The sequence below is a fragment of the Symphalangus syndactylus genome, chromosome 9 (genome assembly GCF_028878055.3).
Source record: "Symphalangus syndactylus isolate Jambi chromosome 9, NHGRI_mSymSyn1-v2.1_pri, whole genome shotgun sequence".
Taxonomy (NCBI): Eukaryota; Metazoa; Chordata; class Mammalia; order Primates; family Hylobatidae; genus Symphalangus; species Symphalangus syndactylus.
The window spans coordinates 70,540,220-70,553,636 of record NC_072431.2 but is presented as its reverse complement, the minus strand read 5'-3'; positions in this window follow the sequence as shown (position 1 = coordinate 70,553,636).

Genomic DNA, 13,417 nt, shown 5'->3' with positions numbered 1-13,417 from the left:
TTACAAGAAAAAAACAACCCCATCAAAAAGTGGGCAAAGGACATGAACAGACACTTCTCAAAAGAAGACATTTATGCAGCCAAAAAACACATGAAGAAATGCTCATCATCACTGGTCATCAGAGAAATGCAAATCAAAACCACAGTGAGATACCATCTCACACCAGTTAGAATGGCCATCATTAAAAAATCAGGAAACAACAGGTGCTGGAGAGGATGTGGAGAAATAGGAACACTTTTACACTGTTGGTGGGACTGTAAACTAGTTCAACCATTGTGGAAGTCAGTGTGGCGATTCCTCAGGGATCTCGAACTAGAAATACCATTTGACCCAGCCATCCCATTACTGGGTATATACCCAAAGGACTATAAATCATGCTGCTATAAAGACACATGCACACGTATGTTTATTGCGGCACTATTCACAATAGCAAAGAGTTGGAACCAACCCAAATGTCCAACAACGATAGACTGGATTAAGAAAATGTGGCACATATACACCATGGAATACTATGCAGCCATAAAAAATGATGAGTTCGTGTCCTTTGTAGGGACATGGATGAAACTGGAAAACATCATTCTCAGTAAACTATCGCAAGGACAAAAAACCAAACACCGCATGTTCTCACTCATAGGTGGGAATTGAACAATGAGAACTCATGGACACAGGAAGGGGAACATCACGCTCCGGGGACTGTTGTGGGGTGGGGGGAGGGGGGAGGGACAGCATTAGGAGATACACCTAATGCTAAATGACGAGTTAATGGGTGCAGGAAATCAACATGGCACATGGATACATATGTAACAAACCTGCACATTGTGCACATGTACCCTAAAACCCTAAAGTATAATAAAAAAAAAAAAAGAAAAGAAATAAAATTGAATCAAAAGCAAAAAAAAAAAAAAAAAAAAGAGTTCAGACTCCTGCTAGGGCCAGCAGGGTCCTCCTCTCCATCTCATCGCAGGCCTCCCAACCTCACCGCTTGTGCTCTAGAAGTATCTTTATTTTCAGAACATAGCAAGTTCTTCCTGTCTCTCTCTACATATCTATGTCCTCTCTCTGGAATGTTCTTCCCTTTGGCTATTTAAGATGAAGTCTTGCTCTGTCACCCAGCTGGCCTGCAGTAGCACAATCTCGGCTCACTGCAACCTCCGCCACCCGGGTTCAAGCAATTTTCCTGCCTTAGCCTCCTGGGTAGCTGAAGTTACAGGCATGTGCCACCACGCCCGGCTAATTTTTGTATTTTTAGTAGAGACAGGGTTTCACCATGTTCGCCAGGCTGGTCTTAAACTCCCAATCTCAAATGATCCTCCCTCCTCAGCCTCCCAAAGTGCTGGGATTACAGGCGTGAGCCACCGTGCCCAGCTCCCTTTGTTCTTTGTCTGATAGGCTCCTTCTCAATTCTGTGGTCTCAGTAAGCCTCACTTCCTGAGAGAGATTTTCCCTGGCCTCTTAAACTAAAAGGTAATTCTCCCGCTGCTTGCCTTCTTCATGGTCACACTTTGCAGTGTTTCTTCTGTTTGTTGCCTTTTTTATTATCTGTCTCCTACACCAGCCAGTAAGTTCCTGGAGTTCCAAGACTATGGTTTTTCTTGTCTGTTGTACTTTTGGCACCTAGCAAACTGTCTGGCACTTTCTAGAAACCAAGTAAGGCCGGGCGCAGTGACTCATGCCTGTAATCCCAGCACTTTGGGAGGCCGAGGTGGGCGGATCACAAGGACAGGAGATGGAGACCATCCTGGCTAACACGGTGAAACCCCATCTCTACTAAAAATACAAAAAATCAGCTGGGCGTGGTGGCGGGCGCCTGTAGTCCCAGCTACTTGGGAGGCTGAGGCAGGAGAATGGCGTGAACCCAGGAGGCGGAGCTTGCAGTGAGCCGAGATCACACCACTGCACTCCAGCCTGGGTGATAGAGCGAGACTCCATCTAAAAAAAAAAAGAAACCAAGTAAAATACTTGGTGAATTACTAATCCTCCAAAGAGCCTTCTGACATACATACTGTTTTACAGATCAGGAAACAGGCTTGACCAGGTAAGGTCACTTACACAAGGCCCCCCACCTAGTGCCACGGGTGACTTGGCATCTAGCCGGGCCCAGGCACAAGCCTGACTGTAATGTCCTCTGCACTCCACTCCCCTAGCCCTGTCCCCTTCCATTTAAAATGAGTATGTCCAGCCTGGGCAACATAAGGAGACCCTGTCTCTACAAAAAAACTTTTTTTAATTAGCCAGGCATAGTGTTGTGCGCCTGTAATCCCAGTTACTCGGGAGGTTGAGGCAGGAGAATTGCTTGAACCTGGGTAGCGGAGGTTGCAGTGAGCCAAGATCATGCTACTGCACTCCAGCCTGAGCGACGAGGGAGAATCTCTCAAAAAAAAAAAAAAAAAAAATTAAAAGAATACTGCTGTTAGATCAATCTTGTGTTTAACACTGTTTTAAGTCACTCATTCGCTCCAAAACGTTTAATTCTCCAATGCCTAACATTACATCTAAATGTCTAAGCTGGCCGGGCATGGCGGCTCACACCTGTAATCCCAGCACTTTGGGAGGCCAAGAAGGGTGGATCACCTGATATCAGGGGTTGGAGACCAGCCTGGCCAACATGGTGAAACTCCATCTCCAATAAAAATACAAAAATTAGCCAGGTGTGGTGGCACACACATGTAATCCCAGCTACTCGGGAGGCTGAGGCAGGAGAATCACTTGAACCTGGGAGGCAGAGGTTGCAGTGAGCCAAGATAGCACCATTGCACTCCAGCCTTGGTGACAGAGCAAGACTCCATCTAAAAAAATAAATAATAAATGTCTGTGCTATTCTGCTGCCACAATGTGGCCTTACTGCTCCCTGATATACGGTCCCTTTCTCCTCCCTCGTTTCATTCTCTTCACTTTCTTCTTCCAGATGCTCGTACACCCAGTCCCCCTACCTGGGAAATCACAACCTGATTAAGAGCTCAGCTATCTTAAGTCCTATTTCCTCATGAAGTCTAACTCAACTGCTGCAACTTCCAAGTAGCAATTAAATCAGCTTCACCATAACCTCTTTTTGCCCTTGTTCCCTGTGTTAGTATTATGTCACCAACTTTGTGGGGACAAGGTCATATAACCCTCTAGAGCATATCAGAATGACAGAACATCTTCAGCTATAACCCACCTAGATACCAATATTTGCCCCCAAGGGAATGTCTGATTTTTATTCCCCATTATGAGAAACAAACTCACCCCTCCAAACCCAAAGAATGGACTCAGAGACCTGGAGAACAGTAAAAGTGAGACTTAATGACGCTCTTGTAATATTGGGTGTCTGGCAGCAGGCACACCCAGCACAGTTTCAACAAGCAATTTATCCGCTAGTGCACAGGTACCTCCCCCAGTTCCTCATAGGCTGTGTATTATGGGGTTGCAATCTTCCCGAACATTGCCTATTGGTTGTTGGGTAGGGGCTTTAGGTGTTTTCTTTAGGGTTGTCCTGCTGCGTTTTGTTGCAGCCCACAATGCATTGCAATCCTAGTTAGCTCAGGGGCTCTTCAAGTATTTGACTTATGACTTAAGCAGCTGGGCAGGCTGTTAAGAACAGACAACAAGAGCTATTTTGCGGCTAGTAAACTTTCATCTTAGACTAAACTTCTTTGGTTCAGGTGAGGGTAACTAAGGGGGTTGGCGGTGGGGGGTGACAAGCAGGCATTGGCTGTCCAAGCAGGAGCCTACTGTATCCTGTTTTCTTCTGTAGTCTACTGGTCTAAGTTGATTTAAGGCACTTTGTCTTGGAAATGGACCACTGTATACATTTCCTTCACCCAGCTAAGTTTTAAATTTTTTTTGTAGAAATGGGGTCTCACTCTGTTGCCCAAGCTGCTCTTGAATTTTTGGCCTCAAGTGATCCTCCTGCCTCAGCCTCCCAGAGTGCTTGGATTACAGGCATGAGCCACCTGTTCGGCCATCATTGTTTAAACAAAAAAGTTTAGAGGACTCCCAACTAGGAACTATTGGAGTAATCTGGGCCAGATATTATTCCAGCTGGTTTGAAACAATGACCAAGATAAAAAGGAGGAAGACGGGGAAAGGCTGGGAGGGGTACAACCAACAGGACTTGCAAGTAAGCAGATCTGGTGGCAAAGGTCAGGGAAAACCAAAGAACACTCCCAGGTCTCCTTTGGGAGTGCACACGACCACACAGTCGGCCCACACACACTGGCTGCAAAGGGCCAGGGACCGCGTGGTCTCCCGCTTGCTGCCTGAATTTGGACAACCCACTCACTCTCACTGCCTGTCTTCACAATTTCAAAATGAAGCTAAAACAAACCCGTCTCTAGCTTGTTTTGTTTTTGTTTTGTTTTTTTCTGAGATGAAGTCTTGCTGTATCACCCAGGTTGGAGTGCAGTGGTGCGATCTTGGCTTTCTGCAACCTCCAACTCCCAGGTTCTAGCGATTCTCCTGCCTCAGCCTCCCAAGTAGCTGGGATTCAGGTGCCTGCCACCATGCCCAGCTAATTTTTTTGTATGCCCAGCTAATTTTTTTGTATTTTTTTCAGTAAAGATGGAGTTTCGCCATGTTGGCCAGGCTGGTCTCGAACTCCTGACCACAGGTGATCCACCTCAGCCTCCCAAAGTGTTAGGATTACAGGTGTGAGCTACTGCACCCAGCCTCTAGCTTGTTTTAAGAATCCAGTAACATGATTATGTTTAACAATTGGCTTAGATATTCAGAAGCTGCTCTCCGGGCATGATGGCTCATGCCTGTAATCCCAGCACTTCGGGAGGCCGAGGTGGGCGGATCACCTGAGGTCAGGAGTTCGAGACCAGCCTGATCAACATGGAGAAACCCCGTCTCTACTAAAAATACAAAATAAGCCGGGCATAGTGGCACATGCCTGTGATCCCAGCTACGCGGGAGGCTGAGGCAGGAGGTTGCGGTGAGCCGAGATTGCGCCATTGCACTCCAGCCTGGGCAATAAGAGCTAAACTCCATCTCAAAAAAAAAAAAAAAACAAGACATTCAGAAGCCGCTGATGTCAACGTTTAATGAATTTGTTTTTTGTTGTTGTTTGTTTGTTTTTGTTTTTTGAGATGGAGTCTCGCTCTGTCGCCCAGGCTGGAGTGCAGTGGCGAGATCTCAGCTCACTGCAACCTCCACCTCCTGGGTTCAAGCAATTCTCTGCCTTAGCCACCCTAGTAGCTGGGATTACAGGTGCCTGCCACCATGCCCAGCTAATTTTTGTATTTTTAGTAGAGGTGGAGTTTCACCATCATGGCCAGGCTCATGTTGAACTCCTGACCTCGTGATCTACCTGCCTCATCCTCCCAAAGTGCTGGGCGCCACCTCGCCCGGCCCACTGAATGAATTTCATGAGTAAACAAATTAGATCAAAGTAAGTGGATTCCATGAAGCCAAGAATGTCTGGATATGCCACTTGGTAACCCCTCCTTCAGCGCACTGTGCCCCTTGACAAGCATCATGGGGAGCAGGGACAGAGGAGGTGGGTGGGGAGCACAGGGACAGGCACGGTGACATCCGCCCCTGCCTTGCTCCCGTCCCGTCCACCCCTTTCTATAATACAATCATTTAACAATGGTTTCCCATGTGTAAAATACTTGCTTCATTCAATCACAGAATAGACACTTGATATTCAAATTTACTGAGGAATAAACTGTTTCACATGCCAAGTAGGAATTTAAAAAAAACAACAACACTTAATTAGTTGTATTATTGAAGTAAAACCAATTTAAGGGATGTAGTGTTTATCCAGGCAAGCCTGGTTGGCTTCTTGGCTTTTTTATCTTCCCCATTTCTTCCTCCTTCTTAAAGTGTAAATTTTATTTTCAAAACTGGGAAAAGAGGAGTTCAAGGTGGGAGGCAGAGGCAGGAGGATGGCTTTAGATCAGGAGTTCAAGACCAGCCTGGTCAATATTGGAAGACCTTGTCTCCAGAAAAAAAATTTTTTTTACTTAGCTGGGTGTGATGGTGTATGCCTGTGGTCCCAGCTTCTCAGGAGGCTGAGGCAGGAGGATCACTTGAGCCCAGGAATTTGAAGTTGCAGTGAGCTGTAATCATGCCACTGCACTCCAGCCTGTGTGACAGAGCAAGACCCTGTCTAAAAACAACAACAACAAAAAAGGGCCAGACTCAGTGGCTCACACCTGTAATCCCAGCACTTTGGGAGGCTGAGGCAGGAGGATCTCTTGAGGCCAGGAATTTGAGACCAGCTTGGGCAACATAGTGAGACCCTGTCTGTGTGTGTGTGTGTGTATGTGTATATATATATATATATATATATATATATATGTATTTTTTTAAAAGAGGTGTTTTGGAACTGCCACTATGTAGACGTCCACTGCTGAAGGGCTGTTTTGGGTCATAACCAAGACACGTGGTATGAGAGCCTGTGATGATTATTTGTATTTGTGCAAACTCCAGAGCAGCCCAAGCTCCTAGACTAAGAGACACCCCACTCTGTAACAGTCTCAAGCAGAATATGAGGAGAGACAGGTCATTGTCTCCAGCATCAAAGGAATGAACCAAGATGTTGATTTTGAAGAGCCAACACTTCCACAAGAAGCCTCCACAGTGTGACCTCACAGGGCCTACACTGGCACTGAGTGTCAGAATTAAGGCATCTGAGGCTGGGCCACATTCTTGCAGAGGCCCCACTCAAAACGTGGCCTGGAGTGATCAAAAGATGTTGATGTGGCAGCTCCTCACCAGATGTCCTGCTCCCACTCTTGCCCCTCCATGTCCAGTCTCTTGACAAGCAACTGAAATGTTCTTTTTAGTTTTTTTATTTTTTCTTTGAGAAGGAGTCCTGCTCTGTCACCAAGGCTGGAGTGCAGTGGCGTGATCTCTGCTCACTGCAACCTCTGCCTCCTGGATTCAAGCAATTCTCGTGCCTCAGACTCCCAAGTGGCTGGGATTACAGGTGTCTGCCACCATGCCCGGCTAATTTTTGTATTTTTTAGTAGAGATGAGGTTTCACCATTTTGGCCAGGCTGGTCTCGAACTCCTGTCCTCAGGTGATCCACCTGCCTTGGCCTCCCAAAGTGCTGGGATTACAGGCATGAGCCACAGCACCTGGCCTTTTTTGGTTTTTGTTTTTTGTTTTTAGAGATTAAGGTCTAGCTCTTTCACTCAGGCTGGAGTGCAGTTGGGCAATCATGGCTCACTGCAGCCTCTATCTCCTGGGCTCAAGTGATCCTCTCACTTCAGCCTCCCAAGGAGCTGGGACTACAGGCACGTGCCACCACATCTGGTTAATTTTTTTTTTTTTTCAAGATGGGAGTTTCACTCTTGTCCAGGCTGGAGTGCAATGGCCTGCTTTGGGCCCACTGAAAACTCCACCTCCCGGGTTCAAGTGATTCTCCTGCCTCAGCCTCCTTAAGCAGCTGGGACTACCAGTGTTCACCACCACACCTGGCTAATTTTTGTATTTTTAGTAGAGACAGGGTTCACCATGTTGGCCTGGCTGGTTTCGAACTCCTGACTCAGGTGATCCTCTCGCCTCAGACTCCCAAAGTGCTGGGATTACAGGTGTTAGTCACTGTGCCAGGCACACCTGGTTAATTTTTTAAAAGTTAACTTTTGCAGAGACAGGGGCCTCTCTAGCTGGCCTTAAACTGCTGCCCTCAAGTGATCCTCCCCCTTCAGCCTCCCAAAGTGTTGGGATTACAGGCATGAATCACCGTGCCCGGCCTCATTTTCTTTTAATTAGCTCAGATTCAATTTCCTATTATAGAAATACCATCAGATAGAAAATGTCAATGTTAAGTAGGGTTTCTGTGTAAAGGTGGCAACTTACAAAATCTCCCTTCCTTGATACTTTTTTTTTTTTTTTTTTTGAGATGGAGTCTCACTCTGTCACCCAGGCTGGAGTTTAGTGGCACAATCTTGGCTCACTGCAACCTCTGCCTCCCAGATTCAAGCCGTTCTCCTGCCTCAGCCTCCGGAGTAGCTGGGATTACAGGTATGCACCACCATGCCCAGCTAATTTTTGTATTTTTAGCAGAGACGAGGTTTCACCATGTTGGCCAGGCTGGTCTCAAACCTCTGACCTGAGGTGATTCACCTGCCTCGGCCTCCCAAAGTGCTGGAATTACAGGTGTGAGCCACCACACCCGGCCCCTTGATACTTATTCTAATAACATTTATTGTGTGCCTATGTGCCAAGTACTATATTAGGTTCTAAGAATGAACAAGATGGGACTCCTACTGTAGGGAGCCTCTGTTCTGATTCACTGTGAGTTTGGGAGGAGGACATACAGACAAGGAATTCAATAAATAACAAGCTGATTTTTGAGTGTGATATCTGCTTTGAGAGAACCAGGCAGGATGAGGCAATAAAAAGGAGGATGATTCCCCCTCCATGGGATGAGGGAGGATTTCTCTGCAGAGGCGATGTGTGAGCTGAGGTCTGAAACATGAGAAAAATCCAGCTATGGCAGGAGGTATGGGAAGTCCATTTTGGGCAGGGGACAGCATGTGCAAAGGTCCTGAAGAGGGAAACCACTTGGCATTTACAGAAGCAGAAAAGCAGCCCAGATGCCTGATGTGCAATGAGCAAGAGGAAAGGAATAGAGGGTGGCAGACAGGGTCAGATCATGCTAGGACTGGTTTGTTTTTTAAGAGACATGGTCTCGCTCTGCCACCCAGGCTGGAGTGCAGTGAGGCAATCATAGCTCACTGCAGCCTCAACCTGCTGGGTTCAAGGGATCCTGTCATCTCAGCCTCCTGCATAGCTGGGACTATAGGCATGAGCCCCACCATGCCTGGCTAATATTCTTATTGTTATTAGAGATGGGAGTATTGCTATATTGCCTATACGGGAGTCTCAAAATCCCATACTCAAGTGATCCTCCCATCCTGGCCTCAAAAAACACTGGAATTACAGGTGTGTGCCACCACATCTGGCCAAGATTGGGAATTTCAAAATGCTTTACTTTTAATTTTTGTGGGCACACAGTAGGTGTATATATTTATGGGGTGCATGACATGTCTTAACACAGGCATGTAATATGTAATAATCACATCAGGGTGAATGGGATGCCCATCACCTCAAGCATTTGTGCTTTGTTTTACAAACAATCCAATTATGCCTTTGTGCTGAGATTACAGACATAATAACAATTATGCCTCAGTGCTGAGATTACAGGCGTGAGCCACCGCACCTGGCCTGGGTTTTGACTTTTACACTCAATTCTAAATCATTAAATGCTGTTAAGTGGAGAAGTGACATAATATTCATATTGGAAGATCACTTTGTGTATCAGCTATCTATTGCTGTGTAACAAACCACCCCAAGCTTAATGGTATAAAGTTACAATGATGCTTATTAGTCTTCTCACAACACTGAAGGCTGACTAGACTCACCTAGGCAGTTCTGGCTTAGGATGTCTTACGTGGTTGCCTTCAAAGAGTATGGAGTTGGAATAGTCTCAAAGGTTTCCTTGCTCAAATATCTCCTGGTTAATGTGGGCTGTTAGCTAGGGCCTCAGCTGGGGCTATCTGGTGGAACACCCACACATCACCTCCGTACATGGCCTGAACTTTCTCACAAAATGGTGAATGGGTTCTAAGTGCATCCATCCCAGGAAGGAGAGCCAAGTGGAAACAGTGTCATCTTTTATGACCTAACTTTGGTAGATCATGTGCAACACTTCCACTGTTTTCTACTTATAGAAGCAGGGGACTAAGTTCATATTCGAGGGAAGAAAAACTAGATTTTTTTTTTTTGAGATGGAATCTTGCTCTGTCGCCCAGGCTGGAGTGCAGTGTCCTGATCTCGGCTCACTGCAACCCCCACCTCCTGGGTTCAAGTGATTTGCTGCCTCAGTCTCCTGAGTAGCTGAGACTACAGACACAATCCACCATGTCCAGGTAACCCGCCTCAGCCTCCCAAAGTGCTGGGATTACCGCTGTGAGCCACCACGTCTGGCCAGAAACTAGATTCTATCTCTCGATGACAAGTGTAAAAAAAATTGCAGACAACTGTTCACAACAGTGAAGGTATGGAATCAACCTAAGTTTCCTTCCATCAATGGAAAAAAGAATAAAGAAAATGTGGCAGCTGGGCGCAGTGGCTTATGCCTGTAATCTGTAATCCCAACACCTTGGGAGGCCGAGGCAGATGGATCACCTGAGGTCAGGAGTTTGAGACCAGCCTGACAAACATGGTGAAACCCCGTCTCTACTAAAAATACAAAAATTATCTGGGCATGGTGGCATGCACCTGTAATCCCAGCTACTTTGGAAGGCCGAGACAGAAGAATTGCTTGAATTTGGGAGGCGGAGGTTGCAGTGACCTCAGATTACACCACTGCACTCCAGCCTGGGAGACAGAGTGATACTCCCTCTCAAAAAAAAAAAAAAAAAAAAAAAAAAAAAAAAAAAAAAAAGCTCAACACATAGAAACTTCTTGATAAATCAAAGTGAATCAGAGGTTAAAAGAACTACATTAAAGCAACTGAAAAAAAATTATGGAAATTAGAGACAGTAGTCTAATACTGGGTTGTCAATTGGTGACCCTGAGTTAGACAACCTAAAAAAATGAAACAGGGCTGGCTGCGAGTGGTGACTCATGCCTATATTCCCAGTGCTTTAGGAGGCAGAGGTGGGAGGCTAGCTTGAGGCCAGGAGTCAGAGACAAGCCTGGGCAACATAGCAAGACCCCATCTCTACAAAAGTAACAAAAATTAGCCAGTTGTGGTGGTGCACGTCTGTAGTCCAGCTACTCGGGAGGCTGAGGCGGGAAGATCCTTTGAGCCCAGGAGTTTGAGGCTGCAGTGAGGCATGAAGACACCACTGCGTTCTAGAGCCTGGGTGATAGAGCAAAACCCTGTCTTGAAAGAAAGAAGAAATGTTGGAATGGAGGGAGGGAAAGGAGGGAGAAAGGGAGGGAGGGATGGAGAGAGAGAGAGAAAGAGGGAGGGAGGAAGGGAGGGAGGAAGGGAAAGGAGAGAGAGAGAAAGAAAAGAAAAAGGAAGAAATTAAGGAAGGCAAGAAAGAAAAAAGGAAAAAGAAAAAGAAGAAAAGAAAGAAAAAGAAAGAAAGAAAAGAAAGAAAGAAAGAGAGAAAGAAAGAAAGAAAGAAGAAAGAAAGAAAGAAAAAGAAAGAAAGAAAGAAAGAAAGAAAGAAAGAAAGAAAAAGAAAGAAAGAAAGAAAGAAAGAAAAAAAAGAAAGAAAGATTGCATGCGGAGATAGAGAAGTTTATAGTCAGTAGTCAAAGGGCACAACGTATACCTGGATAAAGTAATACAGAATGATTGCCCTAGAGTCGACCCTGGTTAAGCTGTTGAACTTCAATGATAAAGAAAGTACTCTACTGGCCTTTGAGCAGGAATGTTTTCTTTGAACGTACATGTGAGAAGAACCTCCAGCCAGCCTCAGACCTTCACATAGCCCCAGCTAGAGTCAGATGACAATAGAGTCAGAACTTAAAGGAAGAACTGAAGAAAAGGAAAATGAATCAAGAATATTCTCCCAGGCCAGGTGTGGTGGCTCACGCCTGCAATCCTAGCACTTTGAAAGGCTGAGGCGGGAGGATCACCTGAGGTCAGAAGTTCAAGACCAGCCTGGCCAAGATGGTGAAACCCCGTCTCTACTAAAAATACAAAAATTAGCTGGTGTGGTAGTGTGCACTTACGATCCCAGCTACTCAGGAGGCTGAGGCAGCAGACTCGCTTGAACTTGGGAGGCAGAGGTTGCAGTTAGCCGAGATCGCACCACTGCACTCCAATGTGGGCAACAGAGCAAGACTCTCTCTCTCAAAAAAAAAAATAATAATAATAAAAATGAATGGTCATCCAAAAGCTGGGCACGGTGGCTCAGGCCTGTAATCCCAGCACTTTGGGAGGCCGAGGCCGGCGGATCACGAGGTCAGGAGATCGAGACCATCCTGGCTAACACGGTGAAACCCCATCTCTACTAAAAATACAAAAAATTAGCCCAGCGTGGTGGTGGGCGCCTGTAGTCCCAGCTACTCGGGAGGCTGAGGCAGGAGAATGGCGTGAACCCAGAAGGCAGAGCTTGCAGTGAGCCAAGATTGCGCCACTGCACTCCAGCCTGGGCGACAAAGGGAGACTCCGTCTCAAAATAATAATAATAATAATAATAATAATAATAATAATAATAATAATAAAATAAATAAATAAAAAAGAATGGTCATCCAAGTGGAAACCCATTAAACAGAAACCCTCAAACATGGACCAATTCCAAAAATACAGCCGCTGTGGGTGAAAGCAGAAACTGCAGGTTAAAAAGAATCATGAGACTTTTATCTTTTTTCGTAATTTTAATGAATATTGAATAAAAATATCACTTGCACATAGGCATTTATCTGAAGTGCAGAAATTCTCTCACCTTTAGTTTCTTCAGCTTCTGTTGTATCAAGCAAAGGAAAGTTATATATATATTTAAACTAAAACATACATAAAATACGTAAAGTTATTTATTTATTTATTTAGAGACGGAGTCTCACTCCGTTGCCAGGCTGGAGTGCAGTGGTGCGATCTCACTCACTGCAACCTCCACCTCCCAGGTTCAAGCGATTCTCCTGCCTCACCCTCCCAGCTAGCTGGGATTACAGGTGCACGCCACCACACCCAGCTAATTTTTGTATTTTCAGTAGAGACAGGGTTTCACCATGTTGACCAGAATTGTCTCCATCTCCTGACCTCATGATCCGCCCACTTCAGCCTCCCAAAGTGCTGGGATTACAGGCATGAGCCATAGCGCCTGTCAGTTATTTTTAATCCATTAATCTATCTACTTATCTAAGTACCTATTTGCACAAAAAGAGGTATGAATTACCACCTATTTTTTGAGACAGAGTCTCTGTTTTCCAGGCTAGAATGGAATGGCGTGATCTTGGGTCACTGCAACCTCTGCCTTCCAGGTTCAAGTGATTCTCGTGCCTCAGCCTCTCGAGTAGTTGGGATTAAAGGGACCCACCACGCCAGCTAATTTTTGTATTTTTAGCAGAGACGGGGTTTCAGCATGTTTGCCAGGCTGGTCTTGAACTCCTGACTTCAAGTGATCCACCTGCCTCGGCCTCCCAAAGTGCTAAAATTACAGGCGTGAGCTATTGCGCCTGGCCATACCACCTAATGTTAAGAGTTATTTCTTGGTGGTTGAAAATTTCTTGATTTGTTACTTGCTTCTTTGTACTTTTCTCTCTCTCCTCTCTCTCTCCCCCTCCTTCTCTCTGACAGGGTCTCACTCTGTTGCCCAGGCTGCAGTCCCAAACTCCTGGGTTTTAGTGATCCACCTGCCTCAGCCTCCTGAGATGCTGGGACTACAGGTGTGCATTACCATAACTAGTTTTTAATTTTTTATAGAGATGGGATCTGGCTATGTTGCTCATGCTGGTCTCAAACTCCTGGCCTTGAGCAATCCTTCTACCCTGCCTTCCGAAAGTGCTGGGATTACA